At 70.6% G+C, this 8,135-nt stretch overlaps 4 non-coding genes across 4 annotated transcripts; all 4 read right to left on the reverse strand.

The window, feature by feature from the left end:
- Window positions 1-1,126: 1,126 nt before the first annotated feature.
- LOC113888869 lies at window positions 1,127-1,245 on the reverse strand. Its single transcript, XR_003510074.1, has one exon. It is a non-coding gene; the product is annotated as a 5S ribosomal RNA (ribosomal RNA).
- A 2,057-nt stretch (window positions 1,246-3,302) lies between these two features.
- LOC113888870 lies at window positions 3,303-3,421 on the reverse strand. Its single transcript, XR_003510075.1, has one exon. It is a non-coding gene; the product is annotated as a 5S ribosomal RNA (ribosomal RNA).
- A 2,060-nt stretch (window positions 3,422-5,481) lies between these two features.
- Window positions 5,482-5,599, reverse strand: LOC113888872. Its single transcript, XR_003510077.1, has one exon. It is a non-coding gene; the product is annotated as a 5S ribosomal RNA (ribosomal RNA).
- A 2,136-nt stretch (window positions 5,600-7,735) lies between these two features.
- On the reverse strand, window positions 7,736-7,854 carry LOC113888871. The gene has a single exon (XR_003510076.1). It is a non-coding gene; the product is annotated as a 5S ribosomal RNA (ribosomal RNA).
- Window positions 7,855-8,135: the final 281 nt, after the last annotated feature.

Consider the following 8,135-nt stretch of genomic DNA (forward strand, 5'->3'; position numbering starts at 1 on the left):
GATGAAGGTTCAGAGACACACTCCCAAGACGGCGCGAGGCAGATGCAGACAGAGACAGACAGACAGACAGACACGAGCGCGCAGGCACACACGGGGAGGGAGAGACAGAGAGAGGGAGACACCGAGCGACTGACAGAGAGACGGAGAGCGGGAGACGGACAGGGGACAGGGGATGGCATCCGCTCCGAGATAGACACACTGGCACAGACCGTGACACACCTCAGAGAGAGGCCGTGCGGCAGAAGCAGCTTCCCTAAGGGAGGGGGCGTCAGCCTTGGGCCGGCGGGCCCCGGCTGGACGCAGTGCCCTGGGGCTGGCAATCACCCGTGGGGACCCCCGGACTTCCTCGCATCCGAGGTCTCAAAGGTCCCCTTCGGCTTGGCCACCTACGGCGAGACCCAGCCCCCGCCCCCAGGCCAGAGGGTGAGTGCGGGAGAGTGTGCGTGTGAGTGTGTCGGTGGGCGACGGTGGGGTCTGGTCGACTGGGGGCCGGGGGGAACCCAGAATGGAGGGGACAGGGTGTGGCGGCCGGGGGTTTGGAAGTCTGTGTGGTCCTCTTGCTGTCTGTCTCTCTCTCTCCCTCTTTCTCCGTCTCCCTTACCTGTGGTCTCCGGCTCTTGACCTTTCTCGGCGGCGGTGGGGTTGTGTGTGTGTGTGTGCGTGACTGTTTTGTGTGTGTGTGTGTGTGTGAGTGTTGTGCGCGCGCGCCTGCGGGAGACCCAGCGGTTGCCTGCGAGGATGCGTCGAGGGGTGGGGCTGGGGACGGGCCGGGGGCTGCGGCTGCGGCGGGGGCTGGGGCCGGGGCCCCGCCCAGAAGTGCCTGAGGCCTGCCAAGGGAGCCCCAGACAGAGAGCACCCCCTCCACCCCCGCCCTCGCCGGTCCTCTGGTTTCCTGGAAGCCGAATGCGGAGGGGCTCGCGGGCCGCCCGGAGGCAACCCAGGTCTGCAGCGGGAGTCGGGGCCCCGGCCACCCACCCCGGGAGGGGCTGGAAGGCAGGCGACCGCTCTGAGCGCGGTGGGGTGCGAGGGGCCAGCGGCAGGTGGGGCTTGCGGGGGTGGGGGGCGGGCGCTAAAGGAGAGGGGAGGCAAAAAAAAAAAAAAAGAAAAGAAAAGAAAAGAAAAGAAAAGCCTACAGCACCCGGTATTCCCAGGCGGTCTCCCATCCAAGTACTAACCAGGCCCGACCCTGCTTAGCTTCCGAGATCAGACGAGATCGGGCGCGTTCAGGGTGGTATGGCCGTAGACGGGGGCGGCTGCCGCCGGGCGCCCTAAGAGCCCTGCGCTGCGCCTGCCTTTCGCTCCGACCTGCCGCTCGGCCCAGCCGGCCGCAGCTCTCCACGGAGCGCGCGCTGCACTTGAGCTGCACGACCCGCGACCGGAGTCCCGGCGGCCGTGTGGCCGGCCGACGCCGCTCCGCCCCCCGCACACCGCCACCCCCGGCCAGCACCCGCCTGGCCCGGCCCGGGGGACCACGGGGCTTCCGGGACCCGGGACCCTGGACCCGGAGCAGCCGGCCCGGCATGCCTGCGGCGGATCGGGCGTGGGGTGGGGTGGGGTGGGGTGGGGTGGTGTGGGGTGAGGGGCGCGGAGGGGTGAGGCGGGGCGGAGGTCTTGGCGCTCTCCCACCCTGGGACCCTCCAGGCCCGGCCCCGCTCGGAGGCCGCCGCCCCCCTCCGCCACCTCTCCCCCCTCCCCGCCCCGCCTCCCCCCCACCCCCCCCACCCCACCCCCACCCCCACCCCCCCACCAAGGCCTTCGCTGCTCAGGGCCACGTGGCCCCGGAGCTCTCTGGCTTCGGGGCCCGCTGGGGCCCGCGGTCCTCTGAGCCTCCTGCGGGCCTGTGCGCAGCCCAGCCGTGGCCCTGAGCGCCCATCCTGCCCGGCACCTGCCCGGTGCCCAAAGCCACCTGGAGCCACCAGCGCGGTGAACCAAGAGCTCGTCCGCCCCGCCCCGCCCCTTCGCCCTCCCGAGGCCCCCCTTGCCCCCACGCCGCCCTCCAAGCACAGGACCTTCCGGAGGGAGCAGACGAGCGACGTGCAGGCACACGGACAGACACACAGACACTCGCAGGCACCCACGCCACGGGAGACAGCCGGCCGGCGCAAGCGCGGCAGCCAGGGCCACAGCCATAGCACCCGTGGGAGGCCGGGGGTCAGGAGAGACAGAGACAGAAAGAGATGAAGGTTCAGAGACACACTCCCAAGACGGCGCGAGGCAGATGCAGACAGAGACAGACAGACAGACAGACACGAGCGCGCAGGCACACACGGGGAGGGAGAGACAGAGAGAGGGAGACACCGAGCGACTGACAGAGAGACGGAGAGCGGGAGACGGACAGGGGACAGGGGATGGCATCCGCTCCGAGATAGACACACTGGCACAGACCGTGACACACCTCAGAGAGAGGCCGTGCGGCAGAAGCAGCTTCCCTAAGGGAGGGGGCGTCAGCCTTGGGCCGGCGGGCCCCGGCTGGACGCAGTGCCCTGGGGCTGGCAATCACCCGTGGGGACCCCCGGACTTCCTCGCATCCGAGGTCTCAAAGGTCCCCTTCGGCTTGGCCACCTACGGCGAGACCCAGCCCCCGCCCCCAGGCCAGAGGGTGAGTGCGGGAGAGTGTGCGTGTGAGTGTGTCGGTGGGCGACGGTGGGGTCTGGTCGACTGGGGGCCGGGGGGAACCCAGAATGGAGGGGACAGGGTGTGGCGGCCGGGGGTTTGGAAGTCTGTGTGGTCCTCTTGCTGTCTGTCTCTCTCTCTCCCTCTTTCTCCGTCTCCCTTACCTGTGGTCTCCGGCTCTTGACCTTTCTCGGCGGCGGTGGGGTTGTGTGTGTGTGTGTGCGTGACTGTTTTGTGTGTGTGTGTGTGTGTGAGTGTTGTGCGCGCGCGCCTGCGGGAGACCCAGCGGTTGCCTGCGAGGATGCGTCGAGGGGTGGGGCTGGGGACGGGCCGGGGGCTGCGGCTGCGGCGGGGGCTGGGGCCGGGGCCCCGCCCAGAAGTGCCTGAGGCCTGCCAAGGGAGCCCCAGACAGAGAGCACCCCCTCCACCCCCGCCCTCGCCGGTCCTCTGGTTTCCTGGAAGCCGAATGCGGAGGGGCTCGCGGGCCGCCCGGAGGCAACCCAGGTCTGCAGCGGGAGTCGGGGCCCCGGCCACCCACCCCGGGAGGGGCTGGAAGGCAGGCGACCGCTCTGAGCGCGGTGGGGTGCGAGGGGCCAGCGGCAGGTGGGGCTTGCGGGGGTGGGGGGCGGGCGCTAAAGGAGAGGGGAGGCAAAAAAAAAAAAAAGAAAAAGAAAAGAAAAGAAAAGAAAAGCCTACAGCACCCGGTATTCCCAGGCGGTCTCCCATCCAAGTACTAACCAGGCCCGACCCTGCTTAGCTTCCGAGATCAGACGAGATCGGGCGCGTTCAGGGTGGTATGGCCGTAGACGGGGGCGGCTGCCGCCGGGCGCCCTAAGAGCCCTGCGCTGCGCCTGCCTTTCGCTCCGACCTGCCGCTCGGCCCAGCCGGCCGCAGCTCTCCACGGAGCGCGCGCTGCACTTGAGCTGCACGACCCGCGACCGGAGTCCCGGCGGCCGTGTGGCCGGCCGACGCCGCTCCGCCCCCCGCACACCGCCACCCCCGGCCAGCACCCGCCTGGCCCGGCCCGGGGGACCACGGGGCTTCCGGGACCCGGGACCCTGGACCCGGAGCAGCCGGCCCGGCATGCCTGCGGCGGATCGGGCGTGGGGTGGGGTGGGGTGGGGTGGGGTGGTGTGGGGTGAGGGGCGCGGAGGGGTGAGGCGGGGCGGAGGTCTTGGCGCTCTCCCACCCTGGGACCCTCCAGGCCCGGCCCCGCTCGGAGGCCGCCGCCCCCCTCCGCCACCTCTCCCCCCTCCCCGCCCCGCCTCCCCCCCACCCCCCCCCACCCCACCCCCCACCCCCACCCCCCCACCAAGGCCTTCGCTGCTCAGGGCCACGTGGCCCCGGAGCTCTCTGGCTTCGGGGCCCGCTGGGGCCCGCGGTCCTCTGAGCCTCCTGCGGGCCTGTGCGCAGCCCAGCCGTGGCCCTGAGCGCCCATCCTGCCCGGCACCTGCCCGGTGCCCAAAGCCACCTGGAGCCACCAGCGCGGTGAACCAAGAGCTCGTCCGCCCCGCCCCGCCCCTTCGCCCTCCCGAGGCCCCCCTTGCCCCCACGCCGCCCTCCAAGCACAGGACCTTCCGGAGGGAGCAGACGAGCGACGTGCAGGCACACGGACAGACACACAGACACTCGCAGGCACCCACGCCACGGGAGACAGCCGGCCGGCGCAAGCGCGGCAGCCAGGGCCACAGCCATAGCACCCGTGGGAGGCCGGGGGTCAGGAGAGACAGAGACAGAAAGAGATGAAGGTTCAGAGACACACTCCCAAGACGGCGCGAGGCAGATGCAGACAGAGACAGACAGACAGACAGACACGAGCGCGCAGGCACACACGGGGAGGGAGAGACAGAGAGAGGGAGACACCGAGCGACTGACAGAGAGACGGAGAGCGGGAGACGGACAGGGGACAGGGGATGGCATCCGCTCCGAGATAGACACACTGGCACAGACCGTGACACACCTCAGAGAGAGGCCGTGCGGCAGAAGCAGCTTCCCTAAGGGAGGGGGCGTCAGCCTTGGGCCGGCGGGCCCCGGCTGGACGCAGTGCCCTGGGGCTGGCAATCACCCGTGGGGACCCCCGGACTTCCTCGCATCCGAGGTCTCAAAGGTCCCCTTCGGCTTGGCCACCTACGGCGAGACCCAGCCCCCGCCCCCAGGCCAGAGGGTGAGTGCGGGAGAGTGTGCGTGTGAGTGTGTCGGTGGGCGACGGTGGGGTCTGGTCGACTGGGGGCCGGGGGGAACCCAGAATGGAGGGGACAGGGTGTGGCGGCCGGGGGTTTGGAAGTCTGTGTGGTCCTCTTGCTGTCTGTCTCTCTCTCTCCCTCTTTCTCCGTCTCCCTTACCTGTGGTCTCCGGCTCTTGACCTTTCTCGGCGGCGGTGGGGTTGTGTGTGTGTGTGTGCGTGACTGTTTGTGTGTGTGTGTGTGTGTGTGAGTGTTGTGCGCGCGCGCCTGCGGGAGACCCAGCGGTTGCCTGCGAGGATGCGTCGAGGGGTGGGGCTGGGGACGGGCCGGGGGCTGCGGCTGCGGCGGGGGCTGGGCCGGGGCCCCGCCCAGAAGTGCCTGAGGCCTGCCAAGGGAGCCCCAGACAGAGAGCACCCCCTCCACCCCCGCCCTCGCCGGTCCTCTGGTTTCCTGGAAGCCGAATGCGGAGGGGCTCGCGGGCCGCCCGGAGCAAACCCAGGTCTGCAGCGGGAGTCGGGGGCCCGGCCACCCACCCCGGGAGGGGCTGGAAGGCAGGCGACCGCTCTGAGCGCGGTGGGGTGCGAGGGGGCCAGCGGCAGGTGGGGCTTGCGGGGGTGGGGGGCGGCGCTTAAAGGAGAGGGGAGCAAAAAAAAAAAAAAAAGAAAAGAAAAGAAAAGAAAAGAAAAGCCTACAGCACCCGGTATTCCCAGGCGGTCTCCCATCCAAGTACTAACCAGGCCCGACCGCTTAGCTTCCGAGATCAGACGAGATCGGGCGCGTTCAGGTGTGGTATGGCCGTAGACGGGGGCGGCTGCCGCCGGGCGCCCTAAGAGCCCCTGCGCTGCGCCCTGCCTTTCGCTCCGACCTGCCGCTCGGCCCAGCCGGCCGCAGCTCTCCACGGAGCGCGCGCTGCACTTGAGCTGCACGACCCGCGACCGGAAAGTCCCGCGCGGCCGTCGTGGCTCCGGCCGACCGCCGCTCCGCCCCCCGCACATCCGCCACCCCCGGCCAGACACCCGGCCTGGCCCGCACCGGGGGGGACCACGGGGGCGGCTTCCGGGACCCGGGACCCTGACCCGGAAGCAGCCGGCCCGGCATGCCTTGCGGGCGGTATGGGCGTTGGTGTTGGGGTGGGGATGGGGTGGGGGTGCTGGTGGCGGGTGGGTTGAGGGGGGCGGAGGGGTTAGGCGGGGCGGAGGGGTCTTGCGCTTCTCCCACCCTGGGACCCTCCAGGCCCGGCCCGATCGGAGGGCGACCCGCCCCCTCGCCAACTCCCCCTCCGCCACCCCCCCCCCCCCCCCCCCCGCCCCCCCCCCCCCACCCCCCCACCCCCACCCCCCCCCCCCCCCCCCCCCACCAAGGCTTCGCTGCTAGTGGCCACGTGGCCCCGGAGCTCTCTGGCTTCGGGGCCCGCTGGGGCCGCGGTCCTCTGAGCCTCCTGCGGGCCTGTGCGCAGCCCAGCCGTGGCCCTGAGCGCCCATCCTGCCCGGCACCTGCCCGGTGCCCAAAGCCACCTGGAGCCACCAGCGCGGTGAACCAAGAGCTCGTCCCCGCCCCGCCCCCCCTTCGCCCTCCCGAGGCCCCCCTTGCCCCCACGCCGCCCTCCAAGCACAGGACCTTCCGGAGGGAGCAGACGAGCGACGTGCAGGCACACGGACAGACACACAGACACTCGCAGGCACCCACGCCACGGGAGACAGCCGGCCGGCGCAAGCGCGGCAGCCAGGGCCACAGCCATAGCACCCGTGGGAGGCCGGGGGTCAGGAGAGACAGAGACAGAAAGAGATGAAGGTTCAGAGACCACTCCCCAAGACGGCGCGAGGCAGATGCAGACAGAGACAGACAGACAGACAGACACGAGCGCGCAGGCACACACGGGGAGGGAGAGACAGAGAGAGGAGACACCGAGGACTGACAGAGAGACGACGAGAGCGGAGAGACGGGAGACGGACAGGGGACAGGGGATGGCATCCGCTCCGAGATAGACACACTGGCACAGACCGTGACACACCTCAGAGAGAGGCCGTGCGGCAGAAGCAGCTTCCCTAAGGGAGGGGGCGTCAGCCTTGGGCCGGCGGGCCCCGGCTGGACGCAGTGCCCTGGGGCTGGCAATCACCCGTGGGGACCCCCGGACTTCCTCGCATCCGAGGTCTCAAAGGTCCCCTTCGGCTTGGCCACCTACGGCGAGACCCAGCCCCCGCCCCCAGGCCAGAGGGTGAGTGCGGGAGAGTGTGCGTGGTGTGAGTGTGTCGGTGGGCGACGGTGGGGTCTGGTCGACTGGGGGCCGGGGGGAACCCAGAATGGAGGGGACAGGGTGTGGCGGCCGGGGGTTTGGAAGTCTGTGTGGTCCTCTTGCTGTCTGTCTCTCTCTCTCCCTCTTTCTCCGTCTCCCTTACCTGTGGTCTCCGGCTCTTGACCTTTCTCGGCGGCGGTGGGTGGGGTGGGGTTGTGTGTGTGTGTGTGCGTGACTGTTTTTGTGTGTGTGTGTGTGTGTGTGTGTGAGTGTTGTGCGCGCGCGCCTGCGGGAGACCCAGCGGTTGCCTGCGAGGATGCGTCGAGGGGTGGGGCTGGGGACGGGCCGGGGGTGCGGCTGCTGCGGCGGGGGCTGGGGCCGGGGCCCCGCCCAGAAGTGCCTGAGGCCTGCCAAGGGAGCCCCAGACAGAGAGCACCCCTCCACCCCCGCCCTCGCCGGTCCTCTGGTTTCCTGGAAGCCGAATGCGGAGGGGCTCGCGGGCCGCCCGGAGGCAACCCAGGTCTGCAGCGGGAGTCGGGGCCCCGGCCACCCACCCCGGGAGGGGCTGGAAGGCAGGCGACCGCTCTGAGCGCGGTGGGGTGCGAGGGGCCAGCGGCAGGTGGGGCTTGCGGGGGTGGGGGGCGGGCGCTAAAGGAGAGGGGAGGCAAAAAAAAAAAAAAAAAAGAAAAGAAAGAAAAGAAAAGAAAGCCTACAGCACCCGGTATTCCCAGGCGGTCTCCCATCCAAGTACTAACCAGGCCCGACCCTGCTTAGCTTCCGAGATCAGACGAGATCGGGCGCGTTCAGGGTGGTATGGCCGTAGACGGGGGCGGCTGCCGCCGGGCGCCCTAAGAGCCCTGCGCTGCGCCTGCCTTCGCTCCGACCTGCCGCTCGGCCCAGCCGGCCGCAGCTCTCCACGGAGCGCGCGCTGCACTTGAGCTGCACGACCCGCGACCGGAGTCCCGGCGGCCGTTGGCCGGCCGACGCCGCTCCCGCCCCCGCACACCGCCACCCCCGGCCAGCACCCGCCTGGCCCGGCCGGGGGACCACGGGGCTTCCGGGACCCGGGACCCTGGACCCGGAGCAGCCGGCCCGGCATGCCTGCG

The sequence above is a fragment of the Bos indicus x Bos taurus genome, unplaced genomic scaffold (assembly GCF_003369695.1).
Source record: "Bos indicus x Bos taurus breed Angus x Brahman F1 hybrid unplaced genomic scaffold, Bos_hybrid_MaternalHap_v2.0 tig00002696_arrow_arrow_obj, whole genome shotgun sequence".
NCBI lineage: Eukaryota > Metazoa > Chordata > Mammalia > Artiodactyla > Bovidae > Bos > Bos indicus x Bos taurus.